Genomic DNA, 26,113 nt, shown 5'->3' with positions numbered 1-26,113 from the left:
GTTGAAACTATTCTAAGAATGGGGAGAGGGGGATAAAAGAGAGTGATGGAGAGGTGAATTTAACTAAAATATATTATAAGCACTTTTGTCAATGTAACAATGTACCCCAGTACAACAAAAATATGATAATAAAAAAAAAGTCCAGTGGAAGCATTCAGACAATAGTCTTAGAACAGTCTGAAGATGTTTAGAATTTAAATAGTAATGTTTACATAGGTATGAAGAGAAAAAGGTACTAATAGAAGTTGTTCTGGTTCTGTAATTAATCACACAGTTCCTGAAAATAATAAATAAATGTTTTATTTGAAGTTATCTTTACAAAGAAAAACAATAATTTTCTCAATCAGGAACTGAATTGGTGTCATTCCAGACCCCTCTGGAGCGCTGATCTGGGTCACTGAGAGCAAGTGACTATTTCTTTTGTGGCCTAACAGAAAAAAATAATGAAATCTTTCCCAGTTTTAGAGTCACCTTGCCAAATAGAACTCAAAATGTAAATCAAGCCTACAAACTATTATTAGAAGAAATACTGAGACTAGTCTAAGATTACTAAGTAAATGAATGTGGTCTTAGATATTCTTTTCAATTATTTCAAACATTAAAATACTGAAGTTTATGCTTTAAGTCTCATTTGTGTTTATATGAAACCCCTGCACTAATTACACATCAACTTCTGGTATGCATTTATATTTTTATGTATCAACTCCTCAAATGAGAAACTTATGACAAAACATCTTATACATGGGAACATATTAAGAATGAGAAGTAAAAGACAAACTTTGAGAACAAGGTGGAAGATGAAGTGATAACTAATAAGATACAGTCAAAAAAGAAGCACATGTCATGCTTACTCCATCATGAAGAAAACATGTCACCCCTGATGTTAGGTGACATCTAAGAAGAAAAAAGCCCACCTAAGAAGAAAAGCCACAAAATGTTAGGGTACCCATGGGGAAGGACCACCACCATCTACCACAAATGAAGAAAGCAATTATATATTCACAGCCCACTGAACAGCCTGGCAGAGGACTATCTGATCCTTTGTCTTACATCACCTCTTAGTTCTCCCTTAGGAATGACAAGGCTACACTTATAGTGATACCTATATCTACACCTACATACCTAGTGTAACCCTGCTGATAGGGCTTGAAGGGCATTGAGCAATTCTACATTTGATCTTATTTTTCAAAAGAGGTGATTGTCACATATTTATTTTTAAATAATTATAATTTTTATTAGGATATAGTCATGATATGGGAGGGTTCATAGTGACAATTCCGATTAGACTTATATTGTACATTATTTACATGGCCCCCATCGTCTCTCCCCCTCTCCCCTTCCCCACCCCACTTAAAGCAATTGCAAGAGGTTTTCTAGTTCTGTTTCATATAGGTATATGAAGTCCACCTACCCTATACCATCACCTTAATCTCCTTAGTTCACCCTCCCTCCTCTCCATTTACCCCCCATCTCCTGAGGGGACACACTGTGCCTATTTTATAGTCCTAGTTTTCATAATAAATATGTGAATTGATGTTCAGAGCAGTGTCTCAATGTATGCCCTCTGTGGATGTGCTTTACTTTGGTCTGTTCAATCTCTTAGACTACTCTCCCTTATCTCTTTACTCCCACCCCCCATTTTTCAACAGCTTTCAGTACACATCCATATATCCTCTACCTTCACATCTGTGGTAGACAATACTACTGTTGCTCTACCATTCTCCTTTCCTTTCTCTCTTACCCCAGTTCTATATAGTAGTTACACTGTTACAAATATGTTCTACAACTGAGTTTGTATATGATCATGTTTGTTTTTGTGTATATGTTTATCTTTGAATCTGTCATCCACGAATGAGAAAAAATATGTGTCTTTTGTGTTTTTGATCCTGGCTGACTTCACTTAACATGATGTCCTCCAGTTGCATCCATTTACTGTCAAACTCCATGTCATTATTCCTTGTAGCTGAGTAATAATCCATTGTGTATACATACCACAATTTCATGATCCATTCATCAGTTGTAGGGCATCTGGGTTGTTTCCAGAGTTTATCTATTGTGAATAGTGCTGTGATGAACATCGGTGTACAGGTGTCTCTACTGTATCCTGTTTTGAATTCTTTTGGGTGGATACCCAGAAGTGGTATCACTAGATCATATGGCAGTTCTATCTCTAGTTTTTTGAGGAATCTCCATACTGTTTTCCATAATGGTTATACTAATTTGCATTCCCACCAGCAGTGTATAAGGGTTCCTGTTTTGTCACATCCTTGCCAGCATTTGTTGTTGTTATTACCATTGATTCTGGCCTTTCTAACTGGGGTGTTGTTTTGATCTACATCTCTTTTATAACTAGGGAATCTGAACACTTCTTCATGTATCTACTGGACATTTATACCTCTTCCTTTGAGAATTCCCTGTTTAATTCATGTGCCTATTTCTTCATTGAGATGTTGATTCTTTGGGGCTGAGTTTTTGAGTTCCCTGTAGATTCTGGATAGTAGACCCTTGTTGGATGAGTAGCTGGCAAAGATTTTCTCCCATACTGTGGGCTGTCTCTTGAGTCTGGTGATTCAAAGTTTCAGGACTTTGATTTCAAAGTGTAAGGTCTTTGATACACTTTGAATTGATTTTGGTACAGGATGAAAGACAGAGGGATGTAGTTTGCATGTGGATATCTGGTTTTCCCACCTGCATTTATTGAAGAGGCTGTCTTTTCTCCATCGTGTATTTTTGGCTCATTTGTCAAAGATCAGCTGGCTAGATGCATGGGATAATGTATGGATCTTCTATTCCAATCCATTTGTCTTCCTATTTTTTTTGTGACCATAGCATGCTGTTTTTATTGTTATAACTCTGCAGTATAGTTTGAGGTCAGGTATTGTGATGCCTCCAGTATTGGACTTTTTGCTCAGAATTGCTTTGGTTATTTGAGGTCTTTTGTGTTCCCATATGTACTGCATGATTGCTTTTTCTACTTCTGTGAAGAACATTTGATAGGAATTTTGATAGGGATTTGATAGGGATTGCATTGAACATGTAGATTGCTTTTGGTTGTATAGCCATTTTCACAATGTTAATTCTACCAATCCATGAGCATGGAAGGTCTTTCCATCTTCTGAAGTCTTCTTCGATTTCTCTCTTCAGTGGTTTATAGTTTTCATTAAAAAGGTCTTTGGGTTTTTTTAATTAAACTTATTCTGAGGTACTTTATTGTTTTTAAGGCTATTGTAAATGGGATTGTTTCCCTGATTTTTTTCTCAGTCTCTGTGTTGTTGTTATATAGAAAAGCTACTGAATTCTGTATGTTAATTTTGTGTCCTACTACTGTGCCAAAAGAGTTTATAATTTCTAATCATTTTTTGGTGGAGTTTTGGGGGTCTGTAAGGTATAGGATCATGTCATCTGCAAATAGGGATCGTTTGACTTCTTTCGTCCCTATTTGTATGAATCCATTTTATTTCTTGCTCTTGTCTTATTGCTCTGGCTAGGAATTCCAAAACTATATTGAATAGGAGTGGAGAAAGCAGACAGCACTGTCTCGTTCCTGGCTTTAAGGGGAATGGTTTCAGTTCTCCATTTAGTATGACACTGGCTCTAGTTTTGTCATATATAACCTTTATTGTGTTGACAAATGTTCCTCCTATTCCTTCTTTCTTCAGAGCTTTTATCATGAAAGGTTGTTGAAATTTGTCAGAGGATTTTTCTGCATCTATTGAGAGGATCATGTGGGTTTTTTGTCCTTGCATCTGTTTATGTACTATATTACATTTATGGGTTTATGTATGTTGAACCATCCTTGCATCCCTGGAATGAAAGCAACTTGGTCATTGTGTATGATCTTTTGATGTGTTTTTGAATTCTGTTTGCCAGTATTTTGAGAATCTTTACATCTGTATTCATTAAAGATATTGGTCTACAATTCTCTTTTCTGGTTACATCTTTATTTGGTTTCAGAATGAGTGTAATGCTGGCTTCACAGAATCTGTTTGTAGTGTTTCTTCCCTTTCTATTTCCTGGAAAAGTTTGAGGAGTATTGGTATTAGTTCTTCTTTAAAAGTTTGGTAAAATTTGCTGTGAACCCATCAGGTCCTGGGCTCTTCTTTGTAAGGAGACTATCACTGTTTCAATTTCATTGCATGTAATAGGACTATTTAGGTGGTTAATATCTTCTTGGTTCAATTGTGGTTGATTGCATGCATCTAGGAATTTACCATTTTGTCTACATTTCCCAGTTTACTTGAATATAAGTTTTCAAAGTACTCTCTAAGTATTTTCTGGTTATTGATGTCATCATCTATTTGGAACCTGGAACTTTTCAGAATTTTCTTCACTTGAAATGAAAAATTTGGAATCATAGGAGTTACTTTTCCTTAGATAAATTGGTCAGACATAAGTAATTTTCAAGTGTCTCATGAGCTAGTCCAAGTATTTAAAGATATTTCTTTAATTGAGGAAAGATATTTCCAAAAGCACAATCCCAGGCCAAATGCAAGAGATTTTATGATGTGGAAGCATTTTCATGACAGGGTCTGATTTGACCAGTTTTAAAAAGATTAAATTAATTAATATATGTGATTAAAATTATATTTTGCAAATTTAATTAAAATGAGTTTTTTCACTTTGTTTTGCTTTTTTTTGGTTTTATAGCTTAACTGCTGAAGGGCAAAATACATCAAAGTAGATTTTTACAGGATCTGCTAAGATTGTGCATAGAAATCATAAGACCCTATAGACATCCTTTTTTTTTCAGGAATCATGTTAGTCCATAGAGCAAGGTCCCACAAGTATGATGTATAGATAGTAATATGTTCATCCTCTGTTTGCTGCAGCAGTGAGAAAAATACTGAGCTTGGCAATCTGTAAGGTATCTTCCATCTCTAACATTCAGCTCTGCAGTTATCATGTTTAAGATGAATCCTTTGTGAAACCTTAAACAGAGGACTCTCTAGTCAGGTTCTGGTCATCAAACGTTGCCTGCAAACACCTACTAAGGAAACAGAAGACCATCTCTGTGGAAAAACTCCTGGGATCTTTCCCCTCTCCACGGTAGTAATACACAACCCCCACCAGGTGTACTGAAGTACAAACATACAGAGCTAGTGTGAAAGCCCAAAGTATTATTTGGTATTTTTGCATCTGTATTATAATTGACTATTTGTATATCTTTATTGCTTCTCTCCTTTTTTGTAATCAAGTATATGAAATGTCACATTTCTTGTATGAATACCTGTGAAAACATCAAATCTTTTTTTAGAGTTGAGATAAGGGAATAAAATTTTACTGTTACAACTATGTTTCAGCTACTAGACTTTACATAGACTTTACATTATTCAAAACTTAAAAACCAAAGAAATAGATATTGTTACCATTTTTTCAGAACAAGGAAACTGAGACTCAGAAAAGACATTTGCTAAAGTGAAAAGTTGCTTAGTGTCCTCTGAGCTGGGATGGGAGCCCAGGATTCTCCCTCCAGGAACCATGCTATTAATCATCTTTCAGGAATAGTGTCTCAGTTAGAATTTTGTCAGAAAGTCACAGAAAGTTATTCTGGTAGCTTGTCTTGTCTTGGAGTTTCTGTCAGATGTTACACCATGTCTATTTCTGGTGCTTTCAAATCAGCTGGCCTTTTCTCTTTTCATCTTTAGAGTCACCATCCTTTTTGTTTTTTCCACTATCACTCTAAATGTTCAGTCCAGAGAAGCTGGACTGATCTAAAGAAATATTTTTCCTCAATTTTAGTTCCTTTTTTTGACCCAGAACTGTACTTTAGCTTCAGACGTAACTGCTCTCAATTCCATGTCAGAAGCATTCATCTATTTATTCAACAAATAGTTGTGTCTACTACATGCCCTGGACAGTGTGCAGTGAATGAAACAGGCAAACTCCCTGCTATCTTGTCCCTTACATTCAGTGGGAGCAGGCAATAATGGGCAAGTAAATGTACAGCATAAGACTTGTTAGCAAGTGTGGAGAAAATAATGTAAGGCAGAGAAGATAGGGAAGCATAAGGTGGGGGCATGACTCAAGTGGTAGAGTGCCTGCCTAGCAAGCACAAGGTCCTGAATTCAAACTCCAGTACCACCTTAACTAATTAATTACAGAAGTCTGGGCCTCAGAGGCTAGAGAAATATTGGTGCCAAGTTTTAAAAGAGCATTTTAAATTTTTCAGGAAAAGCCTCCCTGACATAATACTATTTGAGTTTTCTCATAAAAGAAATGTGATTAAAATGTGATAATATGAGGAAGGGATTTAAAGGCAGAGAGAAAGAATAGGAAGAACAGAGGCCTAGAAGCAGGAATGACCTTGCTGTGTTTCTCTAACAAAAAGAAGGCCTGTGGACTGGAGCTAAGTGAAAAGAATGAATTGGTACCAAGAATTACTTCAGTTGTCTATAATTCATTCAAGACTGGCATTTGACTTTAGCAATTTGAACCATTTTCCTGAAAACTTATTTTAAGACTAGACATTTGCTTAGTGCTTTAAAATGTAGAAAGACTTTTCCCAGATATTATCTCATTTTCTCTCAAAATAGCCCATCACTGAGCAATGTGTCTAATCTGATTATTTCAGCAACAAAACACAAGATATGACATATAGAATACACTCAATAAATGTAAGTTGAACTATTAATAAATTGATTTGTTAATTCTGTAGCACAACTTACCTCATCAGCTTTAACATGTTCATTTTTATTGAACAGCAATGATTAAAGTATGATGCAGAGATACTTCAGAGGCTGTAGAGTTGAGGGAGACAGTTGCCACCACTCTAATTTGCATATGTATTTAATTTTGTGGCAATTCACACTTTTTCTGCCTAACTCTTCCATTAGGTTCTTTAGTACCTCTCCTCTCAGTCAGTTTCTACGGACTCCTAATCAATACTTGTTAACTTGATATATTCTTACAAACCAGATCACAAAGCTGTATTAAAACTATATGAAAAATCCTGGCCCTCTCATATTGTTCCATGCCAGAGCAAGCTATGGTTCCAAACCATTGCCTGGCCTCTGCCTGTAGTCTGTTGGCACTGAAGAGGGTTGCACAGTGGGAAAGAAAAGAAAAAAACTATATGAAAAATAAAGTGACTCCAAGTGAGAGCATGAAATCTTTCTTAAAGAATAAATTTGTCTTAGTTCATTTGTGCTACTATAACAAAATATCACACACTGGGCAACTTATAAATAAGAGAATTTTTTTTCCTCCCAGTTTTAGAACCTGGAAAGTCCAAGATCAAGGTCTCTACACATTTGGTGTCAAGTGAGGGCCAATCTCTCTGCTCAAAAATGGAACTTTTATAAGGACCCTAATTCTATCCATGAGATCTCTGCTCTCATGGCTTACTCACCTCCTAAACACCTCACCCCTAGATGTTATGTGCTGAACACTACTCTAGGCAATGCAAATCCAGACAGAAGCCATTGAATTGTGCCATGGGAAGCCAACTGAATTGTGCTAATGAGGAGTGCTAAATGAACAGTATGAACACAGATAATCTCTAACTTATGATGATTTGACTGATGGCTTTGACTTAAAAATGGTGGGAAAGTATACACATGCAACCATTCTTTTTTCACTTTCAGTATAATATTAATAAATTAGATGAGGAATTCAATACTTTATCTCAAGATAGACTTTGTGGTAGATGGTTTTTTCCTAATTGTAAGCTAACATAAATGTTCTTTTTTTTAATGTGAAAAAAATGTAGTGTTGAGAGTATTTCAAGTAACAGGACATGATGTGGGAGATCTATTTTTGATAAATTGATTAAGGGATGCTAATTTGATAAGATGACTCATGAACACTATGTTAGTTTTCTAAGGCTGCCATAACAAAATGCTGCAAACTGGGAGGCATATAATAAACAGAAATTCATTGTCTTGTGGATCTGAAGTATGGAAGTCCAAAGTCACGATTTCAGCCCTGACTTACTTCCTCTGAGACTCTAGGTAGGACCCTTCCCTGACCATCCCAGTCTTCTCAATATAGCTGTCAATCTTTGTCTTGAAGCTGCCTCACTGAATCTCTAATGATGTTATCACATGACTTGTCTTCACGTAAAACCCCATCATAAGTCAAGGAGTACATGTATGTCAATAGTAACAGTAAGAGTAATAAACTAAGAAGAATTAAATAAAGCAGGGAAAAAGATAAAGAGTGATAGGCTGGGCATCTATTTAAAAGAAGATGTTCACAAAAAAAATCAATATCTGAAGTGATAGATATGTTAATTGGCTTGATTCATCTATTTCACAGCATATACATCTTTCAAAACATGACCTTGTACTCTGTGAATATATATAATTTTATTTGCCAATTTATAAAGTTGAGGAAATGTTTCTTTAAAAATGAAAAATAAAAGGAAAAGAATGTGGTCAAGGTAAGCCTTACTGAGATTATGTTTAAGCAAAGACCTAAAAGAGTAAGTGAGTAAACCACATGCATAGCCTTTAAAACTCAGGAAAAAGCAAGGATAGCAATACTCACATTTGTACACTATATTTTTTTTGTTTATTGAGGTGAAATTCATTTACATTAAAAAGAAATCAGTGTCATTTGGCACGTGCATGCAGTGTACAACCACCACCTCTGTCTAGTCCAGACATTCTCATCCCCCCATAAGGAACCCCATATCCATTAAGTATCTGTACCTAATTTTCCCCTGCCTAGGAAAACACCAGTCTATTGTCTGTTTCTATGAATTTACATATTCTGTATATTTCATATAAATGATTCATATAACATGTGACCTCTTATGTGTGGTTTCTTTCACTGAGCATAATGTTTTTGAGATTCATCCATTTGTAACATGTTACGTGTAACGTGTAACCATTTCTTTTTATGGTTGAATACTATCTATTGTATGCATACACCACAATTTGTCTACCTGTTTATCCATCACGTAGACATTTTGATTATTTCCACCTTTGAGTATCATAAATTGTGCTACAATGAACATGTTTGTAGGTATATGTCTGAACCCTCTTTTCAATTCTTTTGGGTATATTCCATAGGATAACTGCTGAGTCATGTGGTAATTCTGATTAACTTTCTGAGGAACCACAGTATTTCTACAGTGGCTAGATCATTTTACAGTCCTATAACATGTGATTCTTAAAGTACCTTTATACTCTATAAGTACTTGCTTCCTCACACCTTATCTTCCCTAGGTTGAAGCTGTTGACTCTAAGTTACCATACTTAACCCAAAGTGATAAACTGATTAGCAGATTGCTGCTACCCATCTACAAGGGACATTCATATTTTCTAAATTAAACTAAAAAATAAACAGAGAAAAAAATAAAGTGAACAAAGATATAAAGTGAAACTTTAGAGGCTAGAATGCTATACTGTATAATTTCTAACTCAAACTACTCCAGCAGTGATAGACACAGGGTTTGGAAAGAGATAGAAGTAGATAACTTCCTATTGGTTCAGTTTTACTGGAAAAGCCCTATTAATACATTCTCCATCACAGTTATGATTGATTGAACAGTCAATAGTATAGATAGATAGATAGATTTAAGGAATTGGCTTATGCGATTATAGAAGCTGAGAAGGCTCAAGATATGCAATCACAAGTTATACACCCAGGAAAACCAACTTTGAAAGCCTGAGAACCAGGCCTACTAGTGTATGTTTCAGTCTAAAGGCCAGAAGGCTTGGTGTACGTTTCAGAGCTGGGCACCTGTGTCTCACAACTGTAAGCCTCACTAATTGGGAAACTGACATTGGGAGGATCATGCTTCTAGGCCAGCCCAGGCAAATAGTTAATGAGAACCAGTCTCCAAAATAACCAGAGCAAAATGGACTGGAGGTGCAGCTCAAGCAGTAGGAGTGACTACTTTGCAAGTGTGAAGCCCTGAGTTCAAGCCCCAGTTCCATCAAAGGAAAAAAAAAGAATTTATGTTTCAGTTTGAATTCAAAGGTAGAAAAATACTGGTGTCCCAACTCAAGGTAGAAGGGGAGGAAGAATTCCTCTTACCTGTGTTTTACTCTGTGCAGTCCTTCAACTGATGCACAAGGCCCACTCACATTATAGAGGGCAACAGGCATTACTCAGTTTATCAGTTCTAATATTACTACTGTTCTATACAAACCCCCCTCAGACACCATGCCTCATCCAAATTAACACATAAAATTAAAAATCACAGAGTACTTTTGAGCAAACACAGTTTCTAGGAGCCCAAATAAAGTCTGATTGATCCTCATGTATTCATTCTTCTATGTGATTTCCAATTTGAGAATTCACAGTACCAACTTCTTATACAGCTCATGAAATCATCTCATGCATGCTGTACAGTAAGAATTATGATAAAAGATTTACTCTAAAGTAAACGGCAAGACTATAAGTAAATTATAAACTATCTTGAATTATTGAATTCAAGGAATAGAATTCTGATTCTTAGAGCATGGCATGAGGTCACTGATATTGATATCTCCCATGATGCTTTGGTCTTGCTTCAGCAACAATGCTCAATATCCTGGGTTGGAATCCAGGGATTTGTATTTTATTTACATAGAAGTTTGAGAGGCACTGAAATAGGTTATGTCTTCACAGAATAATTTGAAATTAAATGTTTTGTGATTTTTTTAATTTCAAATGTTCAAATTTTATCAAGACTCAAAGCATTTTATGAAAATGAAATAGTAAAATAATATTCAAAATAAATAATGTAATCATTTTCAATATTTATGATTTCATCACATGATCAATCAATCAGAAATTCTTTCATGTCCCTATTCAGCAAATACTCACCCTGGTTTGCTCATGACATCAGGCTGGACGGTGGGAACGCAGCAGTGAACAGGATAGACAATTGCGACCTCTTGGAGTTCACAGTGAGGCTCCAAACTCACTTTTCTTTTCACATATCACACAACTCTTTTGGAGGGGATATCTAGGGGTCATTGTCAATGTGTGTGTGCTCACAGGTATTTAGCATTTTATCTTCTTGAGCAGAATAAATATGCTGCTAAAGGGATTTCCAAAATACCTGTGCAAGTACTAAAAGAAATTTGCCCTAGAATAGTAAGTGGATTGAGGTGCCTCTGTCCTGTCTTGTGAAATCCTACACTTCACTTCTTTTTTTGCTTTGCTGCCAAAAAGCAAGTATTTTAAAGTATTAAGATACTAAAATTATTTAAATGATAACATACAAAATCCCTTTTCTGTATAACTAAATGAACGAGACATAGATAATGGTTTCCCAAAGATACTATATTGTAAGGAATTGTGACCTACTTTTTACACTTACTTCTTCTTTTAAAAGTATGTTAGTATTTGGACTATGTAAGCATATCAACCATAATCTAAATAAAATATGCATAACCATTCTCACTTAGTGAGACTAGCACTTAATAATTTTCTGTTTCCTTCTCACATATCATTATCTGCCAATTTTGCTTCAACAAATGTTTTAGGAGAATCATCCCTTACTATGTAATTTAAAGTTTATGCATAATTTATACTGTGGAACATTTAAAGTATGCAATAAAAATAATTTGAGAGTACTATGTAAATCTTTTCTCCTTAGCTTTCACACAAACATTTGTCCTTATTCTGCTGATACAGTTCAAACAGAAATGAATGAACACTGGGTGCAATTTGAATTCCCTACTATCATGTAGAAAGAAATACAAAGCCCATGAAGGTTATATAGATAGCTGATAGATAACATTCCTCTGTAGTGCTGATTAAACAATCCTAAAAGTACTAAGGATCAGTCTGAAATATATAATTTAAAATTTTAGACCTTTGTCTTATTTTTCACATGGGTAACAAATAGGAAGAAATAGGAAATGGAATTTTGTGACAGGATAAAAATTTTTAAGGTTGGTAGAAGAAAGTGAAAAAGGTTTCACTCATAGAGCTACAACTCAGTTTCTACATGTTAGGAAGGGTTTGGGGGCGATAACTGCTTTGTCAGTTGATCATCACACCAGACCTGCTATTCAGAAGGGAACCGTGATCTGGAAAGAGCCAGTAGCTCATCCAAGCTTACACAGCTGTCAAATGGCAAAGTCAGAATCCTAAGCCACTCTTATTCTAAATCTGCTACTCATTCATCGTGCCATGTTGGTGAGGTCATGTTCAAGGACTTGGCCTTCAGCAGATGGTGGCCTTGGCCAGTAGCAACTTGATAGGAAAGACAATCCCTAAAACATCTCTTACAATTAGCAAATTCTGAGGAGAAAGCCCATGGAAGACATAGACAGCATATTCTCACATTTGGTTCTTATATTTTAAGCAGATTTCCCCTTTCAGTGTGTAGGCATTACATAAGAATATGGATAGTTTGGAGCTGAGGGATTGTTTTAACATTAGGAATGTCGTAAGTTAGGTAGAGCAGTGCTGTGTATAGGTTTCCTGACAAGAGTCTAAACGTTATTGCGGAAAGTGACTATTACGTTTCCCAGTAATTATCTTCCCTGCATTTCTTACTGATGTCCATGCTGATGTTATTTGTGTGTGGAGAGGGGAATAGTAGTTGATCCTGGCCTTATTGCTTATGATTTTCCATTTTTCTCTAAAGGTATCATTCCTCCGGCTGTGTGTGATACTCTCTTCTAACATTAAGCCTAGTTAACTGTTTTCAGTGTATTTCAATGTTTTCCTTGCCTAGGAATAAGTCTTTAATATACAGTGTTTTCCCAGTTCTTATGTGATTAGAAAGAGACCAAATGTAGGACCATTAGAGCACTTCATAGTTCTTCAGCATCCTGTGCCCCAACTATACAAATGGTTCACTGAATGAGTGTTCTTTAATCTAGAGGGGTAAACATTTCTAATTTGGTTGATGTGATGGTTAATTTTATGTGTGGACTTGACTGGGCTAAGGGATAGCCACACATATGGTAAACATGACTTCTAGGTATGACTGTGAGGGTGTTTCTGGAAGAAACAAGCTTTTGAAATGGTGAACTGAATAAATTATATGGGCCTCCCCAGTGTGAGGGATACTGCCCAATGCATTGAAGGCCTGAATAGGACAAAAAAATTAGAAAAACAAATTCATTCTCTGCTTGAGCTGAGACATTCATCCTTTCCTATCCTTAGACACAGCACTCCTTATTCTCAAGCTTTTAGCATCAGATCCCAATTCTCAGATCTTCAAACTAGAGGCAAATTATACCACCAGCCTTCATGGTTCTCTAGCATGCCTACATAACCACATTTGCTAATAAAATCTCTTACTGGTCCTGGTTCTCTTGAGAATCTTAAAACCCAGGTATTGTATGACCAACCGATTCCTCCTGTACTTTTAGGTTTTGGAAACTAAAAGTGATAACCAGTTATTGAAAATGAAACTCACAATACAATCCTATGCCCTTCTAAAGGATTATATTACCTTATATTACTGTATATCAGTGGTAACAACACTCAGTGTTAGCATTCTTGTTTTTATGGACAACAGAAGCAGTGACTTTTGAAATCCAAAATCCTTATGTAAATCAGTTCTTCACTATTTAACCAGCTTTGCAACGAAGGAGAAGTCACTTAAATTATTTGAGTCATGTCTGCCATGTCTGAAATGGGAATAATATCAGTTACACTGAATATTGAGTATTCTTGATGCCTGCATGTACACAAGTGTGTGTGTGTATGTGTGTGTAAGAGAGAGAGAAAGGTAGAAAGGTATAGGGGTGTGCTAGTACTTTGCATTGCTGAAATACCTGACAAACGATTGAAGGGAGTTAAGAATTATTGTGGCTGAAGGTTTCAGAGGGTTCAGTCCAGCATGGTGGGGAAAGCCTGGCAAAGCAGAGCAACTCACATCATCGTGGCCAGGAAGCAGAGAAAAGGCAATGCTAGCACTGGACTGGCTTTCTCCATTTTCCTCCTTTAGTCCCAGACCCTGGGATACTACCATTCACATTCAGGGTGGTTTTTTCCTACCTCAGTTAATCCTTTTTGGAAATGTCCTCACAGACACACCCAGAGGTATGCCTGACCCACATCCTAGGTATTTCTAAATCCAATAAAGTTGACAATTAAAACCAACCATTACAATGAGTTTATAATTAACTTCCTGATTGCTTTCATTTACTCTGACAGATATAGATACATATAGTTAGGATATACTAGTAGTATATGATTGATTGGAAAATCTTAACTCTAAAAACTCTGTGCTTAAATATAGTGTTTTTTCTGTTGCTAAAAATCTACACCCAACACTAAAACTTCTCCATCCTTAATTTGATTCACTAACCTAGTTTGTTCATTTACAAATGATAAAAAAGGTCAAAATGCAATCTAGAAAGCATAAATGAGAAACAAAAATTAGCAGATATTCCCCCAAAGAATGTCACACATGTAATGAATACTAACATAGCCATATAAAATTTTTATAATTATGTTTAATTTTACTTTTTGTCTCTAATTTACTCTGTTTGATGTATTCAGTCTATAAAGGAAGTTGGATAACATCCAAAGTTATATAAAAGCTACCATTTTGCTCAATTCATGGAGCTTGATTTCTTTAAATTAGATTTTTGCTTTTAACTAGATTTTTTAATGCTTGCAAATATTCTCGGCTTTTCAGTCTGAGGACTTGAAAACTAAGGTAATAGCTTAGATTCAAATTTGAAAAAAATAATTTTGAAGGTTTTTGTGCTGAGTTACACTCAAAATGCAATTCTCATCTATTTTTATTGGACATTATGCTCCTTATTAATTCCTTGATAAGCATTTTCAGACTTGCAGAAGGTGGTTTTGTTTGTTGAAGAATAAACAAAATTATTTTGTGCCATGTACATGGCTGCCTTATTACTATATATACACTGACACACAAAGCAGTAGGAATATATGCCAATAAATGTAAACAACTTAAATGTACAACAATAAAATAAAATGGTTAAGTGAGTTATAGTACACCCATCTGAGTAACTGATATTCTGCATCCATTAGAAAATTTAGTTTGGAAGATTAGTATGATAGGCGAAAGGTCATAATATACTGTGAAATGAAAAATTTAAACCTACTTTTAATCCTAATTGGTATACTCTAATTTTTATTTTATGGCTCTAATTTACCTATACCTATGTACATATGCACGCACGTAAGTTTACTTAATTACTGGAAAAATAAGAATGACACTCATAATATTAATATCCTTATGTATATCAACTTAATTATCTTACTTAGAAAATTGTGTTATTTTTAAAATAATCACTGGCACATGAAATTGTAAATATACACTACCATCCTGAATATATACTATATATTGGAACACTTAAAAATAAAATCACCATTTTTCAATAGTTAAATCACTTTTGAAAGTGAGCATCTGTGTCAGGGTTCCTGGGCTGGTGTGTGAGGACACTGCTAACTGGTGACTGTTTAGTGAGACAACGGCTCACTTCCTCCTTGGCCCACAAGTCAGAGGGTTTGGTGGCCCAAAACAATGTTTGAATGAGGTATTACAGGATTGATTTAGTTTACTGTGATTAAAGTTTTAAATATTATCACTTCATTTTAGACATATTGCATATAGAGAATAAAGAATCATTTTATATCATTTTACACTATTTTGGGAACATTATAATGAGTACATTATTTCAACTTAAAATAGAATAAAGCTGAGTGAAATTATTCTGGTAATGAAGAGTTTGGTGGAAAGGATATAAGATGAGACTAATGCTGGATGCTTATGTTTCTTGCAAGGATAGGTCAGTAATAAGCACACTATGTTTTGTCATAGACACTCCCAAAACCTGGCTTATAAAAACAATTTAAATATGAGAAGTATAGCCAGGAGCAGCGTCTCATGCCTGTAATCTTCCAGATATAGGTAAACTGATTCTCAAATTAATAAGAAAATGCAAATGGCCAAGAACAGTCAAACCAATCTTGAAGAAGATAAACAAAATCGGGGGAGTAATTATTGAAGACATGATATTATTAATTGCAAATTACAGCAAAGAAGACATTGTGGTAGACACAAATAAATCCAACAAACAGGAAAGAGAATGCAGCAAGAGTCCACATGGATATGTTCATCTAATTTGTGATGACACCACAGTGCAATGGGAAAGGACAGCCTTTCTAATGCTTGGTGCTAACTGGATATCTTTATGTTAAGGAGAAGATATCTGATACAGACACAAAAAATATTCCAGATGGAACACATACTTATAAATTTTAAGAGAGTAGAAAAATATTTTCATGATCTGTGATATGCAAAGATTTCTTAAGCAAGACACAAAAAGTTGACCATAAGAAAAGAAACAATAAAGTGGGCCACAATCTGAATCTTCCTATCTTCCCTTCCCCTTAGAGCTTATATTTCTTTTTTTCCCATTGTACAAATGAAGGAAAAAGTTCAGATAGGTAACATGTACTGCCCCACATCACTTAAAATAGTAACAGCCACATAGCTGTAGTAGTAGAAGAAGAGCAGCATTTAATAATTGTTGAACACATACTATAACTCGGCGTAAATTCATTATCTCACTGATCCTCACAAGAGAGCTTTGAGGTAATAATTACTATTCTTACTTTACAAATGATAAGGCTGAGGCTTGGAAAGTTTAACAATATGCTCAAAGCTGAATATGGTTAGATCCAGAATTCCAGTTGAGAAATCTGACTCCCACGCCTATCCTGTACTCTAAGTCCAAGAGACCTTACCTGATACACCTTCTACAAGGACATAAAGGGAAATTCTCACACCTTAACACACAGCTAGCACCCCTTCCTGCACTCTGCAAGTTCTATCTTACCACGTAGAAGTCCCCTTCTTCACTTCATTGTGCTCAGCTGGTCAATTCTCCTTTACCTGCCCAATCAATGCCTGAAGGACAAGACCTAACCTGTCTCCACTGGCACTGCCATCCCATCAGTTAATCCTTTTGGTCCTGTAGTTAAGTGTGAAGAACCCAGCAAAAGGCCTGCCTTCCATTTTTTAAGGCCTTCAGGACCCACATATTACATGGGTCAATCATATACACCAAAGAGTTTGCTTATGTAAACAAAAAAGTACTAGAAAAAAAGAAATATATGCCTAAATTTCAAAAATTGACAAATGGTCAGGGGAATTTAAATTTGAGATTCAGGAGTCCTCTTCCTCTGCTTATGCACAAAAGGGAGAATCACTTGCATTCAGATAAGGCAAACAGCCATCAAATGGACACCGAATACAATGCTGTTTATCTCCCCAAAATTTGAGAATGTGAACATGATAACACAAGGGCTCCCAGGTGTCAGTTCTACTATCAAGAGAACAAGATTTAGTTGTGGCTGAGATGTACTAATGAAAAAGGGCAGTGATCTAGGATGGGACCCAATTCAGCTTTATACCTTTAATCTAGTATGTATCGCTAATTTTATCTATGAAAATGAGCAAGTTATTTCATCTCAGTTTCCTCCTGTGTAAACCAAGATTCTTTACAAAACTAGCAGTGCTACTTTTTGCTTACTGTATGTGTGAGTGTGTGTGTGTGAGTGTGTGTGTGTGTGTGTGTGTGTGTGAGAGAGAGAGAGAGAGAGAGAGAGAGAGAGAGAGAGAGAGAGAGAGAGAGAAATGGAGGGAGGGAGGGAGGAAGAGAGAACATAAGAATTGGAATTTAAATGAGAAGAAGAAAAGGAGAGAAATAAAAAATAGTCCATTGAATACTCATAGCCCAGTAAATATTTTATAGGATATAACAAAACCTTGCTTCAAAATAGTTTTACTTGAAAAAAGTAGGGTATTGTTTGGTTTTGGTCACTGTGACAAAACATCTGACATAAACAACTTAAAGGGAGGAATTATTTATTTTGGTTCACAGTTTCAAAGGTTTCAGTCCATCATGTTAGGGGGGGAATGATAGAGCTGAGCATCTCACATCATGGCATCCAGAAGGGAGAGGAGGAAGAGAGAGACAAACTACTTGTGCTAGCTGCCTTTCTCCTTTTTTTATTGCATCCCAGCTTCCAGCCTATTGAGTGATACTGTCCACAATCTGGGGAGTGTCTTCTCCTCTTTGTTAATTCTCTCTGGAAACACCCCACAGACAAACCCAAGGGTATGCTTTATAATCAGTTAGGGGATTCTCAATGCAGTAAGGTTAACAAGATTAACCATTAGACAGGCATGGTGTCAAAGGCCTGTAATCTAGAACCGTTAAAGTTATCACAAGACCCTATTTGAAAAACAAACTAAAACATAATGATTGGGTGCGTGTCTCAGGTAGTAGCATGCTTGCCTAATTAGCGTGAGATCCTGAGTCAAACCACAGTACCACAAAATGGAAGGAAGGAAGGGAGGGAGGAAAAGAGGGAGGGATGGAGGAAAGGGATAATATCTTAGGTACTAGATACAAATTCCTTTGATATACACAGATTAAACGTTTCATTTAACTTCCCTTTTCCAGCTGATGATACTTTTTGCTGATTTATTGCAAGCTAAAAGACAAATATATGTATGAGTTTTATGTAATCTCAGAATTATGCCTCAATCTTAAAGTGATAAACAATTTTCCATCATTTAATTCTCTCATGTATAGAACTGTTCTATTCTCTGAATGAAAAAAGGAAGATGTCTTTAAAACTACCTGATACCATTCTCAGTCTGATAAATATTTTTTTTTAATTCTGTATTTCAGGCCCTGCTTGATACTCAGAATCTTCTGCGTGCACAAATCACAAATTTTACATTCAACCTGGGATTTTCAGGGAAATTTTACCATACAGGTAAGAAAAGAAGATTAACTGTACTCATAAGGGTCCTCTGGTCACTCTATTTAAAATTGTACAACCCTCTTACTCACACTTTCTTACATTCTTTACATCCTTCCCTGGTTTTTCTTCATGTCATTTAACTCCATTGAACTTAGTATTTTTAACCTTTAGAAAATGTTAATGGTTTGAAAGTTTATGGTACTATCTAATGCCTTTTTAATTGAACTATAATCTACATATATAAAATATGTAAGTAACAAATGTGATCTTCAGTGAATTTTCAGAAACTACATAGCTGTGCAACTCATAACAGATCAAGAAAGAGAACAGTTCCTGAATCCCTCCGCCTTGCACCTATTAACACTTGCTGGCTTCTGTTAAAGAATACCACTATCCTGACTTCTAACATCTTGTTAGTTTTGCCTGACTTGAGACAGGTGCTAAAGGATCCACCTGCACTCATATTTTTTGTTCATTATTTTGGTTTAATAAATACTGTTATGTATATGTTGTCATTCTTTCATTTTTCACTTCTGTGTATTATTTCATTGTTTGAATATACTAACATTTCTTTGTCCATTACACTCCAGTGTGGTTTGTTGGATTTCCAATGGCTTTTTGAATAGCCATTGTAAACATTTTTCTACTACCTTTCAGAGGACTTAAGTTTTCTTTTTTCTATTGGTTATCAGCCAGGAGTGGAATTGCTAGCATGGCATACATATGATAAACTTTAATAGAAAATGTCAACTAGCTTTCCAAACTGGTTTAACCAACTTATATCGCAATAGTCTGAGTGATACTCCTGTGGCTCTACAACCTGGCACTATTTCATCCTGTTTTTCTTTTTAATTTTAGTCTTTATGGAAGGCATATAGAAATATCATTTGATGGTTTTAATGTGTATTTCTCTGAAAAATAGCAAATGAGTTTCTCTCAGAGGTTTCTTAGTTATTCTGGAGATTCTCTTTTGAAAAGCACTTTTTTTCTATTTTCTGGTTTTTATTTTTTATTTTATTTTATTTTATTGTTTTTACATTTACTTACCTGTATACGTTGTTTTGACCACCTCTTCTCTTCCCCAGCCTCCAAGCTGGTTTTTATTATTGATTTGTAGAAAGTCTTTATATATTCTTAATGAATGCTTTCTCAATTATATGTGTTGCAAATAGGTTCTCTCACTGCCTAGCTTTTCTTTTCTTTTTCCTATTGGTATTTTTGAACAAAATATTTCATTTTAATGTTGCCCAATTTATTATTTCTTTTCTTTATGGTCAACTTTTTGTGTCTTGCTTAAGAAATCTTTGCATATCATAGATCATGAAAATATTTTTCTACCCTCTTAAAATTTATAAATATGTGTTCCATCTGGAATATTTTTTGTGTATGTATCAGATACCTTCTCCTTAACGTAAAGTTATCCAGTTAGCACCAAGCATTAGAAAGGCTGTCCTTTCCCACTGCACTGTGGTGTCATCACAAATTAGATGAACATATCCATGTGGACTCTTGCTGGATTTCCTTTCCTGTTTGTTGGGTCTATTTGTGTCCATCACAATGTCTTATTTGCTGTAACTTCATAATTAATAATAATATCATGTCTTCAATAATAATTCCAATTTCGTTCATCTTCTTCAAGATTGACTTGACTATTCTTGGCCATTTCATTTTCATATAAATTTTAAGAATCAGCTTGCCAATATCTGAGAACAATTTTTGCAAGAATGTTGATTTAGATTGAATTAAACCTATAGATTAATTTGTAGAAATTGGCATTTTAAATGTTACATCTTCAAGTACTTGGATATATTTAGGTCTTCTTTAGTTACACTTATTAATTTGTTAGTATAATAGTGGTGTATTGTTTTTATTTAATTTTCCACTCTTTTGTTGATGGCATTTAAAAATACACTGATTTTGTGCATTGATGCTGTATCTAGTAACTTTGCTACATTTAGTTACTAATTATATAGTTTATCTATTCATTCTTTTACATGTTCTACCTATGCTATCATGTAATTTGTGAATACTGGCATTTTTATTTTTCCTTTGCTGACCTTATGAATTTTGTTTCTTTTTGTGGCTGATTGCACTGACTCTGGCTCAGATCTTGAGAAGTTTATTTTATTTTATTTTTGAAACATGTCTGGTTATATAGCCCAGGTTGGCCTGAAGTCATGAGTCTCCTGTCTCAGCTTCCCAAGTAATGGGATTAGAGGCTTATGCCACCATGCCTAGCCTCAGGTCAATTTTAAATAAAAGTGATGATGGTAATATCACTTATTCTTCACTTAGTGGGAAATCTTTCAATAGATTTCTTCTTGTTCTCAAGAGGAATCTTGCAATAAAATATTTTGTAACTACTCTATTATCTTAAGGACCCTCCCTTCCTTCCCTAGGCTACTCAGAGTTTCATTATGAGTGAGTGTTGAAGGGAGTTTGTTTTATAATTATTTCATTATCTCTTCTTATACTAAAATGGATTTCCCATGAAACCTTTATTATTGTAATAGCAGAAATTATAACAGTGTCTATTAAAAATGAATTAATGAACAAATGAGCTAGTGGTAGTAAGATCACCTTGAACTGTAAGTAGCTACATGGAACAAGACCACCATATGAAATTTGACCCTGCTGTGTTGCAAAAGAAAAAAATCACTCTAAAATATTAAGAATAATTTTCAAAACATAATCTGTTCAAATATATTTTATCTTATCTGAGGATAGCTGAATACAATAGTATTGAATGAATCAGGCAATATTTCAGAAGTTAAAAGAAAGATTACATATAGTTATATATCCTGTAATGACATAGTCTTCAGTCATTAAAAAGCAAATATTATCTTAAATGTAACTGATAAAGAAGGAGCTCTTGAGATTAGAACATGCTACAACTTGCATGAAAATAAAAGGGGATGGAATCTACGTAACTATGGGAAACTTATTTTAAAGTTTATAAAACTAAGAGTGGTTAAGTAATGTGGTCACTGTCACACAGCTATTAATACAGACACTGGATATCTATGCAAGGATTCATAATGAACTAGTTTTAGCGGGTATCGATGAAGAAGATAATTTGGGGATTGAGTATCAGAGATGAAAAGGAGTTACTTTCATGTATTACTTTTGTACTTCTTGTATTTTATGTCATCTGTACATGTGTAATCTAAACAAGTATGCAAATAATTTTTAAAACTGATATACTCAAACAAGTTTATCAAATAGTTTTCTATAACTTCAAATGCTTTTCAATTTTTAATTTTGTAATATGGACATGAATTATTTCATATTTATTTAATGGTCTTCTTCAAGGGTTTAATAAGTTTCCCTGGTGAGAATTCTACCTATATACAAAATCAATATAATTTTCATATGCACATTAGTAACTAATAGTAATTTCACTTTTAGATAGAAGTAATATTGCATTTCTGTAGTAAGTGAATTTCTGTTTGTTTCCATGGCAGTTAGAGAGTCATGAGACTTGGCTCAGGTATATTCATGTCACTTGATGTATAATACATACAATGTATATAGTCATACAACTACATGTCTTTGGTTATTGATTTGTTTTTGTTTTAAGAGTAACTTAATGTAAGAAATTCTAAAAGACTTAGTCCCCTGAATTACTTAGATTACTATATAAAATACATTTTTTCTATTTTTAAGGATTAACAATTGGGAATCTCATAATCATAATTTAACTTTTTCTAATGATCAAATAAGCTGCTGTTCTTATGGTAATCTCAATTATGAAAGCACAATTTGATAGCTATTGTAAAGTAATTCTAACTTTACTTAGAGTAAAGTTCTACTACCTTGGCATAGATACATGAAATGAGAACTTCCTCTTTATGTGTAGAAGTTCCATCATCTTTCTAGCAAAGTTAAACCCATCATACTACTAAATTTTATGATAGGGAGCCCCAAGAACTTAATAAAATAAAAGAGTGCCCTAAACATATACTATTTTCAATTGATTATTTTAATAATTATTTATTGATTATTTTATATTCTTTGACATTCTTTGAAGAAAAGAAAACTAACATGCAGATGAGGAATCATCAGGGCAAGATCAAGAACAAACAGAATATTTAGACTGTTTGAGAGATGGTGTGTTAGACTTTTCATCACTGTGACAAATACAAACACATGACACTGGCATGCTCCCAGTGACTTTCTTACTCCAAAACCTCCCAAAATCATGCCACAACTGGGGATCAAGCCTTTAACACATGAGTCTATGGGGACATTTCATATCAAACCATAACAGAGAGTCATTATAGGAAGAACCATAGGAACAAAATCAAGACAACCCAAACTCACCCAAGAAATACAAGGAAAAACTCCTGGCACCTGAGTTATCTTCCTGCCAAACACTGAATGCTAGAAAATGACTCCAGCTGTCCCTCTCCTTCATGTTTATCTCTTAAAGACTTGACCTTTTTTTTTTTTTACTTAAGTATGTCCCACAGCCTTACAATAAAAGTGCTCTCTCTGTATAAGCCAGAGAAAATGGAACACAGGGAGAAGCTAAGGTTAAGTTTGAAGGTTCTTGGTATCTGTATACTATGAAAGCTTCTAGAAAGCTGTAGCTGGTGTTGTCTGGGACTAGAAAAAAATAATTTTTGAGTGGGAAGAGATAAAAAATTTAATTGTCAGTCTTTCCAAATTAGTTATTATAAAATTTAATTGAAGTACATGGTCTTCCATTCTAAATGAATAATTCTTTTTACTATTAAAAAAATACCTTTTTAAAAATTAATTCTTAAGGACAGAGAAAAGCAGTAGTGTCACAATAGTTAAGACTTTATTCCAGGAGAAACCTTTATCTTCTTTGATTAATTTTAACTTTTGAAGAGTTAATGCATTTTTGTGAGAAGTACATGAAAATAAAAATCAGACTTCCCTACTAATGAGCAATAACCATATTCATATACATTTCCTATACCTTTCCATTGACTACTAGGAATATTCCCTTGTTTTCTATATAAAAACAAACTTAGAAGGGCCCCAGGTCAGAGAGTTAGTTAGGTACCAAAAATAAGACTATTTTAACACTAAACTAATCAGAACCCATTTTTTGATATTTTTTATTGTTGCGATGGGTTGGGGGTACATTGTGGCATTTACAAAAGTTCTTACAATAGAACCCAATTCTTATGCACAAGAGAAATTGAACTTTTGCAATTTAATTGGCAGTCCTCTAGTAGGGAAGCCAAACGGCAAAAGATTCTAGTTAGTAAGGCTGGTGTATTTCACTAAATTACTAAGAAATAAGAGTTGTCTGGAAGGTTTAATGACATCACGGATTAACTAACAACATGAAAGAGCAGTGTGATAATGAATTAGTAAATATCAAACTTATATCTAGACTACATTTGGTCAGCAAATGATAGCTAAAGACACTGAATTTAAAGTTGCTTAATCTAAACGAAATTCAGGTCTTTCAGCTCTTATGAAATAACTTAGGATAAGTTATTTCATCTCTCTAAAGACCAATTTCCTTAACCTATACAAGGAAGTTAGTAGTGGCCTTTACTTCTTAAGGTGTTGCAATAATTAAATGAAAGATGAAAAACTCTTGACCAAGGTAAAATCTCAGTAATGGTTTTAAAGATAATAATACCACAGAAGGAAATAATGCAGGTAAAATACCACTGTTGTTTAAACATACATATAATAAAATAAATTAAACATTGCAATAAATTTATGAGGTTTAAGTATATTTTTTACAACTTAAGGAATTTGATCTCTGGTTTTTCTGTCTTCCCCCAGTTCTGACAAAGGAGGCAAGGACAATCCAACCATGAGCATTTCAACTTTTTTTATCATAGTGTTTAAAGTAATAAGCAACAGACATTTGTTCACAAGATAATAATTCTGATTTCAAACATCCCTGAAGTAGAATTAAAGAAAATAAGATTAATTAGAGCTATTAAGAAAAAAGGAAAGACATAAATTATGCCTACCATGAATTAAGATAAATCTGACAGAAGGCAGACATCATTTTCCTACCTCCCGGATGATTCCAATGCATAAATGTTTTTATTGCAGATTTCATTGTGATAGTCAAAAAAGGGTAACACATACTTGAGCTATCTTCCTAAAGAACCCTGAGATCAGTTGTTCTGTCATGATAAACTCTGAACAAAGTCTATTTAGAAAATGAATGAAGGAGAAATTAGTGGATAGATGCAGGGAAGGATAGGAGTTATATATGACAAGGAATCAAGCTTAGGAGCAGAAGCATGGGAGACTTTTCATAAACTAGTGAATTTCAGATCACTTTATCACAATCTCATTGCTGGGGAGGTGGAAGTCAGGAATGAATTGACTACTGGGAAATGCCAAGAGACTTCTGCCTATTTTCAGTGTGAAAACTGCAACAAATAACTGACTTAAATGATATCGTGTGCTGAGGGACACAAATGAATCATGAAATTATTTTGTTGTGACTGCACATACAACCATGTCAAAATGATTTACTACTGAGACTCTCACACTCCTTTTGGCAGGCATATTCTCATGATTACATTTGCTACTTGCCCCCATTCTCTCCAAACTACAAATTGTACAAAGATGCTAAAAGTTAAGAGTGCTGATGTTCCTGGGAATGGTTACATATTTCCATCTCCACAATGATGTTTATATCCATGTTGAACATTTTTAGAATGTTTGTCCTTTCTCTGGTTGCTCCCTAACAGATTTTCCTTTGCTTCATTTTATGTTCAAAAGCTCAACTATATGTAAGATAATATAAATGGTGTCTTATAAATACCACATATGATATCATAGCATGTATGATATGTACATATTTCAATATAGACAGATAGATGATGATGATAATAGACAGATAGATAGATAGACAGATGTAATCTCAATTAACTGAATAATAATTTTCCCCTGCAGGAACTCAAGAGGAAGATGAAGGAGATGACTGTCTGTTGGGGTCTGTGGATGAATTCTGGTGGTTTCCGCACATGTGGAGTCACATGCAGCCCCACCTCTTCCATAATGAGTCATCTTTGGTGGAGCAGATGTTTCTCAACAAAAAGTTTGCCTTAGTAAGTACCTTACTTTGACTACTGCATTGAAGTAGCCTATATTGACTAGAGAAATAACAAGGTTTTCATATTAAAAACTTCCTTGAGACTTTGGCATATTGGCCCTCTCTAAGCAGCTTTTCTCTCTGATCATTAAGAAGATCTTGGGATTGCAGTCTTTCAGTTTGAGGCTCGTGAGCATGTATTGGGTGCTTATCACCATGTTAATGCTTTAAGGGGTCTAATTTTAAGAGACACTTCACAAGATGCAAAACTGTTACTGTAACACTATGGACAGAGCTCATAAGACTTATCTACTGTCCAGAAAGAGCTTCCTACTGCACTAGGAAGGCAGAATATACACATTGATCAAATCTCCAACAAAATGAGATAGTCCATGATTTAGT

At 34.7% G+C, this 26,113-nt stretch overlaps 2 pseudogenes; both read left to right on the top strand.

The window, feature by feature from the left end:
- The window catches only part of LOC109676946 (bifunctional heparan sulfate N-deacetylase/N-sulfotransferase 3-like), a 160,244-nt pseudogene that overhangs the window by 23,105 nt on the left and 111,026 nt on the right, over window positions 1-26,113 (top strand).
- On the top strand, window positions 6,927-7,050 carry LOC141411242 (small nucleolar RNA SNORA42/SNORA80 family; annotated as a pseudogene).

The sequence above is a fragment of the Castor canadensis genome, chromosome 9 (assembly GCF_047511655.1).
Source record: "Castor canadensis chromosome 9, mCasCan1.hap1v2, whole genome shotgun sequence".
NCBI lineage: Eukaryota > Metazoa > Chordata > Mammalia > Rodentia > Castoridae > Castor > Castor canadensis.
This window is presented reverse-complemented; position numbering and strand designations above follow the sequence as displayed.